This window comes from Carlito syrichta, unplaced genomic scaffold, assembly GCF_000164805.1.
Source record: "Carlito syrichta isolate Samal-C Ts95f unplaced genomic scaffold, Tarsius_syrichta-2.0.1 Scaffold287577, whole genome shotgun sequence".
Lineage (NCBI taxonomy): Eukaryota > Metazoa > Chordata > Mammalia > Primates > Tarsiidae > Carlito > Carlito syrichta.
The window spans coordinates 1-8,517 of NW_007231673.1; the positions used below are offsets into that span (position 1 = coordinate 1).

An 8,517-nucleotide genomic window follows, 5' to 3' on the forward strand; every position below is an offset into this window, starting at 1 on the left:
TCCACTCACCTCAGCCTCCCAAAGGCGCGGGATTACAGGCTGAGCCACCGAGCCCGGCTTAAAGCTATTCTTTTAAAAGCAAACTAAAAATATGATTAACTAGTAAAATAGACCTTCTTGCAGAAGGAAGAACAAAAGCAAAGATCTTAGCTGAGAACAGGTTTGAGAATGTTCAGGAAATTATGGTAAGCAGGTATTGCATATTTATGTAATTAGTAAATAAAATTATCCCTACAACAATGACTTTGGCTTAGGATAGCATCAGGCTAACAACAAAATTTGAATTGACACATTTTCGTAGGTAAAGTTACTTTTTTTAAAAGAGCTCAATAAACAAAGTTTAAAAAACTCATCATTTTCTGTTTTGCTTCGCTTGAACTTTTGGTCTGTAAATTCTTTTGAAACTGAGATCAAAACCTAATTTGTTCTGCCTTATACTGATGCACCATCCATAGCCTGGATTTCGTCCACATTTCCAACCCATTTCCCACTATTTCCCAACACGAGTCCTCCACTCCAGCCAGCCAGGTCTATTTATTATTTGCCAAGAACACCATCTTCATTTCTATTCCAAATCCTTTATTCTTATTCTTTCTCTGAACTGGGATGCCCTTCCTCCTCTTCTCTGTGCTCTGCTATTATAAAAATCTGATCCACACTTCAGAACACAGTTTAGTTTTCTTTAGTCCCTGAAGACTTCACCCACCCACTCCACATGCTTGTCTCATGGAACTCTGAATATCTTTTTCCCTCAGTCCTCTTATTAATACCTGATTACTATTATTACTGTTCCGTTTTAGGTTGACAAATTTTAGTAATTTATTTTGAATTTCAAATTTACAGAAAAGTTACAAGAAAAGTGTAAAGAACCTTCATATTTCTTTCACCACAGTTCCTCACTTGTTTGTATCTTACTATATTTGCATAGTCTCATATGTATGTTAACATTATGTTATTAGAAATATTATTTCCCTGAACCATTTTAGAGTAAGGTGCAGAAACAAAACAGGGATATCAAACCAAAGTCCTACATGCCAGAATACAATCACTCATGTCATGATATCAATATTGACATGGGTGATCTCATTAACATGTTCCGGTTGTCCCTTAAACACATCGTTTTGACTTTCTGATTCAGGATCTTCCATTGCGTTGTCATGTTTCTTTAGTCTCCTTCCATTTGACACAATTACTCTAGCTTTCTGTCTTTCATTGCTTGAAAGCTGTGAAGAGCAATAGTCTTTCCTTCTGAAGGATGGGCTTCACCTATTTTTATCTTATATTTCCTCACATCCAGACATGAGTCGTGTCCATCACAGAAGCAACACAGAAACAATACGGTGATCTCCTTAGAACATCACAGCAGGAGACACATGGTCAAGTTTGTGCCAGGTTATTCCACCATAAAGTTATTTTTCTTCCATTTGTAATTGATAATTATTTTATAAGAAGATAAGTTAATAGCTGGGCTCAGTGGCTCAGCCTGTAATCCTGTGCCTTGGGAGGCTGAGGTGAGTGGATTGCCTGAGCCTGCGGGTTCGAGACCCACCTGGGAAACTTGGTGAGACCTCATCTCTACAGTAAATCAAAATATTAGCCAGGCGTGGCAGCGCACGCCTGTAATTCCAACTACTTGGAAGACTGAGGCGGAAGGATCGCCGGAGCACCAGCAGGTTGAGGCTGCAGTGGCCAGGAGCGGCCACTGCACTCCAGTCTGGCAACAGAGTGAGACTTCAACTCAAAAAAAAAAAAAATAGATGTACCATTCAACTTAGCCAACCCAGTGCTGGGTAAATACTCAAATAAGTATAAATTATTCAACCAAAAAGACACTTGCACACATGTTTATTACAGCACTACTTACCATAGCAGAAACCTGGACCAAACCCAGCTGCCCATTGATGGTGGACTGGATAAAGAAAACATGTTATATATAACCATGGAACACTGCACAGCCATAAAAAGAATGAAACCATGTCATTCGCAGCAACATGAATGCAGCAGGAGGCCATCATTTAAAGCAAATTATCACACAAACAGAAAACCAAATATTGCATGTTCTGTCTTAAAAATAGGAGCTAAACACTGGGCTACATGGGCACAATATAGAAGCAGCCAATGCTTGGGACTAATAAAGGGAGTAGGTAAGGAGGTGAAGAAAGGGTTTTAAATCACCTGTCAAGTACCATGCTCACCACCAGGGGATATGGGTCTGAGGTTCATTCAAAGCCCAAACCTCACCATCAAGCAATATACCCATGTAGCAAGTCTTCACATGTCTCCCTAAATGTAAAATAAAATAAAATTGCAAAACAGAACTTCCAGAAAATGAAAAATAAAAAATCAAATCCAAACCAGAATCCTCCAAGAAGAAGAATCAAAATGATAGCATTTAAAAATGGAATTTTCCGGTATGTCGCTAACAAAATGATAATAGATTGAAATCTTAGAGCATTTTTTTAAGCAATGATACATTTGTTATACCAACACTTCCTTGTGACTTACGTATTTTATAGAAATTAAACCACTTATTTAACCAATGAGAATATAAGGTCAAAACATTTTAGTTATTTGACAGTTTTATATTTTTATGATGCTTAATGCAAATTCATAAATGCAATACATACTTAAAATGTTTGGCAAGCATTACTAGCATGTCTACTTAGACATCCCTGGTAAATTACAGAACAATTCAGTGAATCATAAAATGAACAAGAAATCAAAACACTGAGGTCTTGCTCCATTTTGATAAGAAAGCAATCAATAAATTATCCAGTGTTGTTAACATCCAGTGACTCTTAGTATTCTTCTGATTTCTCTAAAATGTAGCCTTTTGTAAGAGCAACATTTTAAAATAATTTGTTTTGAATCCCTGGGAAAGAATTAAGGAGAACAGGGAAATTATTGCAGACCTAAAAGAGAAAAAAATAGCATATTAAACAAGCAACACAAATATATATTTATTTATATATTTAATATAAATATATGTATACATTTATTATATCTATCTATCCATCTTCTAGCTATATCTATCATCTATTTATCTATATTATACATGAAGCTCTGTTAAGAAATTGGTAAAAAAGTTATAGCCATAAGTGTGAATAAAATATGGTGCTCATGCTGACAGAAAAAACTTCATTGTGCACATATAATCATTTTAAATGTATAGAACACTTGTACAAAGATTTGAGCCAGAAAATTCTGACCAGAGCATCAAAGACCGTAATCATTTCATAGACTCATGCATCATTTTTAACAGTACAAAGTAGCCTGATATCATTTTTTCATTTTGTTCAACCAATTCTTTCCTACAATCTTGAACAGGATGAGATAAATTACTATGATTCCCATTTTGTAGATGACTGTAGAAGTTGAAGGAATGTGGACTCACAAAGTGAGAGCTCAAGGCTAGTCTCTGCTGTAATTTTTTTTTGTTCTTTAAAAAATTTTATTGTAGAGATGAAGTCTATCCAAGTTGCCCGGGCTGGTCTCGAACCCATGGGCTCAAGCAATCCACTTGCCTTGGCCTCCCAAAGTGCTGGGATTACAGGCTGAGTCACTGAGCCCATCCCATCTCTGTCATATTGATTTCTATCAAGTTTATTCACAAGTAGAATCAGTATTTTAATAGCAGTGATCATGATACCTTGTATTGCAACTGTGCACCAGAGCAGGTAAATGACTTTTCAAAGATCACACTATTGGTCAGATGCAACAAGTTGGTGACAGCACAGGTGGACTTGTGAGATTCTCCAAACGTGAGTTCCCAAAAAGACTCTTACTTTTCCTCCCCACCCACCAGCCCACCGCCAGCTGCACTGGTCCAAGGCCTGGAGACCTTCAGTCCCATGCAGGGCCAGATATTGCGGCCCCAGCTGCTGCTGTTCCACTATATGTAACTCCTGCTCACACAGGAGTCTCAGCTTTTGGCTCCCTCCCTGGCTACATCATCTTGCCCAGCACCCAGCACCAAGCTGCCAGTCACCCAGGGAAGCTCTGGGTGCCCGCCACTCAGAGATACCAGCCCCATTTCTGACTGAAGTGCCCTGTGAGGGGCCCAGGGCCACCCTCGCTGCTCACTGCTCACCGTCTGCCCTTTGGAGTTTTGGAGTTCTGGAGCTCTGGGCCCACCCTGGATAAGGCACTCAGTGCATGACCCCATGCTTTTGTAAGGGAACAGTATATCTTAAGGAGGTGCTGATCAGAGGCTGTCAGCTCCAGAGGAGGGAACACCCAACCCCCTACTCCACCCCAGCCTGCTGGTGGCACCCCAGATCCAGCGCCCAGCTGTGCAGCTGATCCCCAGTGCCTCCCACAACACCACAGTCCACCACAGTGGATCAAACAGGGAACCAGAAGAACAGAGAGAAAAGAGCCATGAAAGTGAAACTGCCATCTTGGCGATTCTCCAGGTAGAGATTTGCATTGCCCTGCCTACCTTCCACCAGCCTGCACCTCAGTTCCTAAGGTAACGTCACTAAACAGGAGACAAAGCCCCTCCTGTACACCAAATCAGACAAAGGCAACTAAGCAATGCAGACCTCCCAGGCAGCAGGCTAAAAAAACCAAACACAAACTGTGAGTAAATCTAGCTGCCTGCAACGAAAACAGAGGGAAGAGGCTGGAGATCAGAGCTGAAGCAACCTTAGACACTCAGGAAAGATTCCAGAGCTAGTTTGATCTCTTATTTTGACTTTTGATTTTATCATTTTGTCTGTTTGTTTTGCTTACTTTTGTTTGCTTTCTGATTTACACTGTTTTATGAGTTTATTCGTATGTCTCTGTGTAGCTACCAGTATTCTTTAGGGATTCTTCTTGCATGTTTTTTTCACTCCTCTCTGGCCTTGTGTCTCTTTTTCACCTGTTAGTTGGTATGTATGTCTGTTTTCACTCTCACTCTACTCTCTTTCTAACTTTCTATTGATCCCCCCCCTTCAGCCATTATTTTCCTCTTTTGTACCTCCTTTTGATCCAGGGACCAAACCTACATCCCGCAGCACAGACAGATTGCAAGGCAGTGGGAAATAGGTTCCAGTGTGCTCATACACCTGTTAGTGGATGCTGGAATCAGCATATAGATTCTGAATCACAGCTTCCCCCTCAATTAACCTCAAAACTGCAAAAAGTACAGCTCCCAACCCACAGTCCAGCCTCAAAAGTGAACAAAGCCAGAGGACTCTCATAAGGAAGAAAAGGAGATTGAACTAAAAAAGTAAAAGCAACCCCACTTTCCTGAAAAACAGAATTAAAGAAGGGGTGGGAAAAGGGGAGAGAAAAATCTACACAAATAAAGAAAAACCAAAAGAACAATATGGGTCTCCCCCAGACCCCTGGGAGGGCAGACACTGAAAAAACTGACTTCAGAATGCAAACAATGAAGAGCCCCCAGAATGACTTGTCTCAAACTATAAACCTAGATATCAAGACATTAATGGAGAGATTAAAAAGAATTGAGGAGAGACAAGAAGAAACTAGGAAGGAGCAGATATCTGAGATAACAGTAATAAAGAATACTGTGCATGAAATAAATAACAAACTGATAGGCATGGAAAGTAGAAGTACCCAAGCAGAAGAAAAAACCTCAGAGCTTGAGGACCAAAATATAGAACTAACCCAAACTCTTAAAAACACAGAAAACAAGCTCAAAAAGACAGAACAAATCCTTCAAGAGATGAGTGATTACTTCAAGAGACTGAATCTAAGACCTAAGAGTAATTGGCGTCCCTGAGGCAGAAAGAGAGACAGAGACCACACTGGAACAAACTTTCCATGAGATCATTCAAGAAAACTTCCCTTATCTAATCAGTGATGCAAAAACTCAAACACAAGAGATCCAGAGAACCCCTGCAAGACAACAAATGAGAAGACCAACTCCTAGACACTTAATAATTTGCCTAAACAAAGTAGAAATAAAAGTAAAAATCCTAGAGGCAGCAGGAGAAAAAGGCCAGATCACCTACCATGGAAGACCAATTAGAATAGCAGCAGATTATCTACAGAAAGCCTGCAGGCTAGGAGAGCTTTGAACCCTATCTTCAAAGTCCTAAAAGATAAACAATTTCAACCAAAAATAACCTATCCAGCCAAGTTAAGCTTCATCAGCGAGGGAGAATTGAAATCTTTCCCAGATATCCAATCCCTAAGAACTTATGCTGCCACCAAACCACCTATACATGAAACACTTAAGAAAGTACTAAACACAGAAGAAAAGGAAAAAAGAACAGCATTCTTCACAAGAGTACAGGAAAAAGAATAAAATACACACGAACCAACCCCCAAACCAAAAGAAAAACAAAAAACCAAGTGGAAGAATAACAACACTATAAGAATTCTATGATAGGGATGAGTTCTCACATTTCAATAATTAGCCTGAATGTGAATGGACTAAACGCACCACTGAAAAGACATAGAATGGCAAAATGCATACAATATCACCAGGCAACAATATACAGCCTTCAAGAGACCCATTCACTAGAAAGGATATGCAAAGACTCAAAGTAAGAGGATGGGAAACAAACTTTCAGGTGAATGGGGCACAAAAGAAAGGAGGAGTCGTGATCCTAATTTCAGACAAAATACCATTAAAGCTATCAAAAATTTAAAAGGATACAGAAAGCCACTACATAATAATAAAAGGTTCACTCCACCAACAAGAAATATCTATCCTAAACATATATGCACCCAACATAGGTGTGCCAACTTTCAAAAGCATCTTCTAGGAAAAATAAAGAAAGATATTGACTCTAACACCATCATAACTGGGGACTTTAATACCCCACTCACAACCCTAGACAGATCATCAGGACAAAAAATCAGCAATGAGATACAGGACCTCAATGTGACTCTGGACCAAAAGGACTTACTTGATACCTACAGAACACTCCATCCAAAGACCACAGAATACACATTCTATTCATCACCGCATGGAACGTATTCTAAGATTGACCACATACTTGGCCATAAATCAAGCATAGGCAATTTAAAAGGAGTGAAATTTTACCATGCACCTTTTCGGACCACAGTGGAATAAAAATAAACATGAACACCAACAAGATCCTCCCAAAGACATGGACACTAAACAGCATGATGCTAAACAACTCCTGGGTCAATGATGAAATCAAAACAGAGATCAAAAGATACCTGGACACAAACAAAAGTGAAGAAATATCTTACCAAAATCTCTGGGATGCCATGAAAGCTGTAGTAAGAGGGGAATTTATATCCCTACAAATGCACGTGAAGAAAATGAAAGGTTCACAAATTAACAGCCTAACAAGCCACCTAAGGAAGGTGAATAAGCAAGACCACAAAAACCCTAATTTCAGCAGAAGAATACAGATCACCAAAATAAAAGCCCAAATCCAGGACAGAGAAGACAAAAAGGTAACACAAAAAATCAATGAAACAAGATCTATGGTCCCCTAGCTAGACTGAACAAAAAAGGGAGAGAAAAAACCCAAATAATCACAATAAGAAACACAAAAGATGAAGTCATGTCTGACCCTGAAGAAATACAAAAGATCATTAGAGACTAGTACATACACTTGTATGGAAACAAATAGAAGACCTTAAGGAAATGGAGGACTTTCTGACATCACACAACCTGCCTGGGTTGAAACAAGAAGAAACCCTAAATAGACCAATAACAATCAAGGAAATTGACTACATAATAAGAAAACTACCTACAAAAAAAAAAAACCCTGGTCTAGATGGCTTTCCAGCAGAATTCTACAAGACATTTAAGGAGGAGCTGATACCAATCCTACTGAAGGTATTCCAGGTGATTGAGAAAGATGGAACTCTCCCTAAATCATTTTATGAAGCTAACATCACATTGATACCCAAGGCAGGTAAAGACCCAACAAAAAAGAATTACAGGCCAATATCTTTGATGAACAGAAATGCTAAAATTCTCAACAAGTTTCTAGCAAACCGAATTCAACAACACATCTCAAAAATCATCCATCATGACCAAGTAAGCTTAATACCTGGGAGGCAAGGCTGGTTCAACATTCATTAAACCATAAATGTAATAAAATACATCAACAGATGTCAAAACAAAATCACATGATTATATCACTAGATGCAGAAAAACCTTTTAATAAAATCCAGCACCCCTTTTTGATAAAAACCCTCGAACATCTAGGCATACAGGGAACATACCTCAAAATAGTAAAAGCCATCTACGAGAAACCCACAACCAGCATACTCCTAAATGGACAAAAATTGGAACCATTTCCCCTGAAAACTGGAACAAGACAAGGATGCCCAATCCCGTCCTGTTCAATATAGTATTGGAAGTCCTAGCTAGAGCAATCAGAAAAGAGAAGGCAATCAGGGGTATCCAAATAGGAAAAGAGGAAGTCAAGTCATCTCTCTTTGCAGATGACATGGTTGTGTACCTTAAAAACCCAAGAGAATCTGTCAAAAGCCTCCTTACACTGATAAAGGACTTTGGCAAAGTCTCAGGTTATAAAATAAATGTGCAAAAGACAATCGCATTTCTTTACACAT

At 39.1% G+C, this 8,517-nt stretch overlaps 1 pseudogene; it reads right to left on the bottom strand.

The window, feature by feature from the left end:
- Window positions 1-2,684: 2,684 nt before the first annotated feature.
- LOC103254859 overlaps window positions 2,685-8,517 on the bottom strand; it is a 16,767-nt pseudogene continuing 10,934 nt past the window's right edge.